The sequence below is a fragment of the Corvus brachyrhynchos genome, unplaced genomic scaffold (assembly GCF_000691975.1).
Source record: "Corvus brachyrhynchos isolate BGI_N302 unplaced genomic scaffold, ASM69197v1 scaffold152, whole genome shotgun sequence".
NCBI lineage: Eukaryota > Metazoa > Chordata > Aves > Passeriformes > Corvidae > Corvus > Corvus brachyrhynchos.
Window position 1 is genome coordinate 3,007,471 of NW_008237447.1, and position 7,277 is coordinate 3,014,747.

At 40.0% G+C, this 7,277-nt stretch overlaps 1 long non-coding RNA gene across 1 annotated transcript in view; it reads left to right on the top strand.

The window, feature by feature from the left end:
* Nucleotides 1-5,491, top strand: part of LOC108446050 — a 16,470-nt gene extending 10,979 nt beyond the window's left edge. The window contains exon 3 of the long non-coding RNA XR_001861160.1: nt 3,510-5,491. This is a non-coding gene — a long non-coding RNA (uncharacterized LOC108446050). The remainder of the gene's footprint in view (nt 1-3,509) is intronic.
* Nucleotides 5,492-7,277: the final 1,786 nt, after the last annotated feature.

A 7,277-nucleotide genomic window follows, 5' to 3' on the forward strand; every position in this document is an offset into this window, starting at 1 on the left:
CAGGAAATTGAGCCTCCAAGACATTTTCCTAAGACACTTTCAATTATGATAAATTGTCAGATTTGCTTCAGTCATTTTGAGAACTACTTGAAGTATATATTCCCAGGTAAAAACAGTGCAAAAATATAAAGCAGAGTTGGTTGGAGTTTGTGCAAATCACAAATTTTGGGGAATATTTCAGCTTTTTTAGGATCATTATAGATTCCCAAATGAAATGTGTACCTTTTCAAGTACACGTCATTCCAACTTAATCTAGCATTCCAATAGAGGGCCAGATACCAAATTACTTTAAACCTGTGTAGCTCCATTGATTTCAATGGGTACATGTTCAGTTTATTCCACACAGGGATTTGTCCCTTTAATTTAATGTTTTAAAGGCAATGTTTCAAAGTCATTTATACTACTTTTCTTTTTAATGATGTATGCAGAAGATTATTATTTTTTTTTACAGTATTTTGTTAAATATCAAGATGTTGTTTGCTCCATTTTTCCAATTACGTTGACAGTGTGACCATGAAAATACTAGTGAACATACAAGGATAGAAGTATTTTTATGCATTTTCATCTAAAACATGTGAGATATAATCCAGACAGAGGGTTGGGGGGGAAAAAAGGAAAGAAAAAAGCAATGCTATGAAACCAACATTACTACAGCTGCTTTTTTGGCACCTGCAGTAAAGTGAAGGTACATTGTATTTTCCTGTTCGCAAGGTTGCCAAGGTCACACGCATGCACTTTTGAAATAATGCTCAGCATATCAAAAAATTTAAATACTGAAAGCAAACTAAGCTTATTAATTTCTAGTTGCTAGTAAGAATGAAAAGTTGCAATAAAAAGGAGAGAAAGCATTGCACTTAACACCTCTGATACAATATGCCAAGGGGATAGAGAGGCAGAGGAAGAGGAGGGAGGGAAAAAGCATCCTTTATGTTGCTTCCCTTTCCTGGAACTTGTTCAGTTAACACTCTCTGATCAAGAAATGTTTCCTCTGAATTGAAGACAAATTGCTGAGAACTCTCTAATTATCAGCTTGGCTGCACATACTTAACATTTACAGTCCCACCTTGCTGTTCATGTTTGTAATGCTGCCAGACCTCACACACACACACCACAGCTTACACTCCCAGCAAATTACTAATTTCAAGAATGAGCAGAGGTTGGGTCCTCTTCATTTCTATCCTAGTTTTTCTTCTAGTCTTCAGGGAGAGAGTTTATCAAGGTTTTTCTTTCTTGAGTATAGGGGAAGAGCTAGAAACTTATTTCAGCTAAAGTTGAAATTTTTATACAGCCGTGTGTCTGGAATATTAAGAGGAAAAGGAATATGAAATATCATGAAACCTGGTGTTACTGCAATAAACAGTAAGAACTTATAAGATAATATGGTACAACATAAAATAGTCATACTTTCCTCAGAAAGAAGAATCCCCCAAGCTTTAGGAAGCCTGTTATTACTCCTTTAAGTTCTGCAGACTTAAAACCTCAGGATAGTGAGCTCACTGCTTTGCCCAAAATCACGGAGTCAGTTAAAAAAACCCCAACAAACAAACAAAGAAACCCAAACCCCACATGGAATTAAAGATCTTTAGGTTTATCACCTGCTGAGTGGGAGTGAAAATGCTGCACCTTGCTTTAGACCCGGAGTCAATATTCCCTGAGGAAACTGTGTTACTTGCTTTAGGAAGCAACTGCAGGCACTGGAAATACTAAGCATTGAGAAATGGCAAGGGATGAAATCCTGTCTAGCAGAGACAGAGTTCCTGCCCCTCTGCACAGTTGTGAAGGACCTTTGCACCCTTCTCCTGTGAACACCCCCCAGCAAAGTGTGGTGTGAAGACCTTGGAATTGTCACCTGCTGGTGGCAGTAACCCCAAATGGCACAAGCCAGACTGGACACACCAGCTCAAGCACAGCGGCCATCGATTACTGCCCCAGGCATTGTGCCCAGGGGACAAAGCTGCTCTGCCTCTGGGAACTGGACAGGACACACAGAAATCCCCACCCCCTGGAACTTTGGGGTTTGCTTGTACAGAAGCCACTTGTGACAGCAGATGTGTGTCCTCAGGCTCATGTCTCAAAGGACACGAACATTTATCTCAGCAGCACCTGTATTACAACCAGGGCTTGTGCACCATAGAACAGAAAATAAAAACTTGTCTTAGGCCAAAGAGTGTCACCAAATTTCCTCACGTGCTAAGTACATACAAAACATGTTTTTTGCTGCTCTAAAATCCTTCCCTCTTTTTAAAAAAGATGCACAGTGAAATTTGTTTTAGTGCTGCTCTCTAGCAAACAAATTTACCAGTTCTGAGGGTGTTAAGGATGACCTCTTTCCTCCTCCAGATTCCACAATATGTTCACCCTTATTTCAGAGAGGTTGTCAAGGTATTTTATAAATGTGAACAGTAATTTATTTTGCAAATTAAAAAAAATAATTAGTCTCATGAAACACTTTAAAAATAATCATGCTTGTATTACAAATTAGTAAGAAAAATCCAGAAAATTTGCAAGAGACTGAAACTAATTATCTCCTTGGAAATGACCAGTAAAGAACATGGACACCAACATCAAACAACTCCAAAGAAATTAAAAACAATAACATCAAGAATATTTAGAAGGACAATTGTTCAAATAATTAAAAAGGAAATGAGATAAATATCATACACTGGATAGAATACAGAAAGCATAAAGAGATTAAATTTAAATATGGGGAAAATAATGCAAAATCTATTTACTATAATAGCAGAAAAACATGAAGCATCAGTGAAACCCTGACTCTCATAGGTAAATAGCCTGACTGATGATAAGATCCCACTTTTCTTATCTGCAGGAATTGCACCCAAAGGTGCAATCAAAGGATTTCCTATCCTCTGGCTTAGTAATGCGCTGCTTTCCAATTTGTAAGATTTTTATTAAATTCGTATGATAATCTGAGCTTTTAATACTTTCTCTTTGTAATACACAGAACCCAGGAAACAATTTGTTCAGGTAACTGAGAGGTTCTCCATCGACTAACTGTAAATATACTGGCTATGTTTTTTTTTTTTTAATTTAAAAAAATCACCCACAAATTAAATTATTTCTTGAAAACAAGAAAAGTCATTAACTTAAAATTCATGAGGTTTAAATTAAGTGTGGGAAGGAGCCACTAAAAAATATGAGCAGTCAAAATCTTTGCTGGCTGTTCACACGGACTGTCTTTCCTATAGAAAAATCCATTCCTGGTGTCTCTGGGACAGACATCCCTCTCATAACAAGCTTTGTCTACGCAACGTGATTTTAACACCCATTTCACCCACACCAGAGGTACCTTCATCACATCAATCTTCACTCAGTGCTGTGTCATAAAACCCCTGACTCACCCCTATTGCCCTCACTTGTCTGACTCACTGACTAGCAGGGACTGAGAATTTTAATGTGACAAAGCTATTCAATGGAAATCAAAGTGTCTTGCCTAAGCCAGATGCTTTATACAGGAAAATCTTCATTATGTTTTATGTTTCCTATTTCAGGATGGAAGGAAGAAAGGAAGACTTTGGAGACAATTTGATTCAAACCATGCCCTTTCATTTTGGACTGGATTCACCAATATTCTGTTTCCCAGATCTATCATGACACCTCACCAGAGAAATTTGCTCCATCTAGAGCTCACCTTTTCCCTGTAGGCACGCACCTTTGTTGAGCTCCAGCTACACTTGCACACCACAGCAGCCCCTCCAATTAAACTCTTAAACACTGTCTGACTCATAAGACTGCAGTGCCTGAGAGAGGATGTAGTTTGAGCCCAAATCTGAGCCAAAGCAGACAAGGAGCTGATTTTCAGTTTTAATAAGGCCCTGGCCCCACACAGGCAGTATAACATCACACCTAAAAACTTTTGGAAGTTCAAGGGTTTTTAGAGTTTTCCACTCTAAAAATAATTTTATTTTCCTCTTAATCCAGGAAAAAACCCACAAGTTTGGAATCACAATTTTCAAGCTCCTTCACATCACTTGGGGTACCATCCAACTTTTATGCCCTTACTGTCATTCACAACACCCCTTAATACACCCTTCCTTTTCCACCCCTCTGTCCTCCCCAAACGCACCCGTTGTCACATCTCCCACCCATCATCTCGCCCATCCCAGCGAGAATTCCTGGGGGTTGAAGCAGCCACGGGCAGCAACTACAGCCGCACCTCAGCCTGAGTTAGGGCTCCAAGTCAAAAACAGAGCTACAAATCTTGGTCCCAACCCACAGGGAGAGAAGGGGAAGCTGTTTTCCCCCACAAATTTGGGAAGATGAGTAGAAAGAAGGAGCTGGAGTACAAGGCAAACTCTTAGAGGTACTTGCTCGACAGGGAAGCAGATGTGCTTTGGCCCAAACCTCAGCTGGGTGCAGCACGAAGAGAAACCGGCACAAAGAGGAGGCAGGAAGGATGAAGTAATTGCTGATCTTTACAAGCCCTATGTAAAATACCATTCATAATGGTGATGACAGTCACTTTCTGCAGGCAGGCACAAAGGGCTTTTTCTTCCATGGCACTCTGACAGTTTAGGCAGGAAGAGAGAGGTGGCCAGTGGAAGCAAATTGTCAGCGATCTGTCACCAAAGAGCAGATTGCTTTTACCCTCCTGAATTTTCCCTCCTGAGTTAAGATTAGTCTCTGTTGAAACCCAGGGTTCTGTTCAGTGCTGGCCAGCACCCACACAGATGAAATTTCTTTATCAGATCTCTCTAGATAGCTAGTTCAAGCTCAAATCACTCTGACCTCAGGAAGAAGAGGAACGGTTGTTGCCAAATTCCAGAGAACAAAGCACACTGTACAATCTCCATAATGAAAAATCATTAAAGCTATTTTTCTGCATGCAGGCTGCTCTAGCACAAATTAAACCCAATGCAATCACAAGGGAATTAAGGCAAATAAAATTATTGTAAATAAATTACTCCTCCTAAAACTACTTTGATTGTTCTATATTTAGCCACATGTGCAATAACAGAAATTAATCTGAGAAGAAAAGATTCAGTTACACATGAAATGCTGCTGCAGAGTACCAAGAGTTTCTGAAGGCAAAGGAAAGCCTCCTTGGTTTTATTTGACTTTGTTTTGATAATCACTTTGCTGTTTACCCAGGTATAATGTCATCTTCCTTGCAGAATACTGAGATCCATGTGGAAAACAGAAATGGCTGCTAATTATTTCCTTCTAAAAGCAAACAAGAGAATGAAATATCCTGTGTAATTGAATTTGAAAAATGCCAAGAAAGTTTCTTCTCTTTATAGCCAAAGTTAAAGCAAATTATTTTGGTGAGAGCTGAAATAGGGGGTGGGAACAACATAAGTTTCCATTAATTTCCAGGTGCACACGTACTTTGTCTATAGCTGTCAAAAGGCAGCCTTTCCATGAGAAGCTACAACAAACTGATGAAAAAAAGCAAAGTCTCTGTCACAGGGGCTCTGCCTTTGTTCTGTGTTTGTCCAATGCCCAGAACACTGAAGCTCTGCCTTCTAAGCCAGATATAAATAATCATGGAAGGAAATGAAAGAATAACACAAAAGAAATCAAATACATGGGTAACTTGAAAGAAGGGATAAAACTGTCTTTATGCTGTTTAACCCTTACTTATCTTGCTCTTGATGCTGCCAAAGGAAGTCATTTTATTACAAGTCAGCAATATTTGCAATTTGCATGCTGCCTTCTTTGCAGCATGTCAAAGGTAGAACCAAAGGAGCATTAGATACATATATTTATATAGCAATCACACTCTTGAACAAAACAGCTCAGTTTCTCTCTGTGGAGCATGGCCCACTTTCACTCAGCAGAGCCCATGAGGGCCACGAGTTATACAGATCAATATATTGAAATTCCCTAAGTATTGACAAGAAATCAAATCATTTGTGCTTGCCAGGGACCATTGGCAGCCTTTAATATCTATATATAGCACCCAGAAACCCAAAATGACTCCTTAATCTCTAGGACAAGAATAAGAGCAAGGTGCCAGCCCACCTGCAGGACAGGCCGGAGCCCATGAGGGCCACGAGTTATACGGATCAATATATTGAAATTCCCTGAGTATTGACAAGAAATCAAATCATTTGTGCTTGCCAGGGACCATTGGCAGCCTTTAATATCTATATATAGCACCCAGAAACCCAAAATGACTCCTTAATCTCTAGGACAAGAATAAGAGCAAGGTGCCAGCCCACCTGCAGGACAGGCCCCTGTGGGGGGCTGATGAGCTGCTGCTCACCAAGCCCAGCCCATCAGCCTCTACAAATGCTGTGCCTCTGTGCCAGGACCCTGAAAGCTGGATCAGACCCTCACAGCACAGTAGGGGAAATCTTTCTCCCAAAAGTTACTGTTCTTATCCCTTTTAACAGAGCCACCAAAGAAAATGTCAGTAATTTTTCCGGATTGGTGAAGCTCCAACAGCAGCAAGCATTCTCTTGGAAATGATCCACCATCCATGGAAACGAGACAACACTTAAACTTGCCTAGGTGTGTCTTCTGTGCACAGATATCTGCGTGATGCATAACAGCATGAGGCAATTAGATACAGTATTTATGTACAGAGCTGTGCAGCCAGCTAACCACGATGTGTGGCAATGAAGGAAGGAAAAAGGTGCTCCAAGTACAGTCACTTCATTTCCATTGCACAGGGAACATTGATGCCTTAGGCATCATGAACAGAACACATGAGAGGAGAGCAACTACTGTCCACCAGAGCACAGTTTGCCCTACACAGTATGATCAATGGATAAACGTGCAGATTTTGTATTGATTAGATGGTTACTTTTCAGTGGGAAATAGCAGAAAGAATTAATGGGATACCCTCAATCATCTGCGTATTTTGTATCACAGTATCTCAAGCAGCACTTTGAGATCTTGCTGCGCTTTTACTGCTTTGCAGGAAAAATAACATGAAAATGTAGACAAGAGAATGAAAGGTGGCTGCATTCAGAGGGGTGTACAGACATTTTCTTGAAAGTAAGGCAGGAAAATTTTGCCAGGTAATGGTACAAATATTGCTAAGAGCAGAGCTACAGAGTAAAAATATGTTGGTACTGTGATTTTACAATTTCATGTTCCCTGACTGAGAAATACATTTGTGACAACATGCAGAAAAGGTGGAAAAATATCTCTGATTTCACCAGCTGACTGGAAACCTACAGAAAGGAAAGGTTAAAATATCACAGTGGCTTTTTTTTTTTTTGGCAGAAGAACCTGGCAGAGGGACTTTTGCTGTTGGTACAATTGCTGATCTACAACTGACATGAGGTTCCAATGGAGTTATTCCCAAA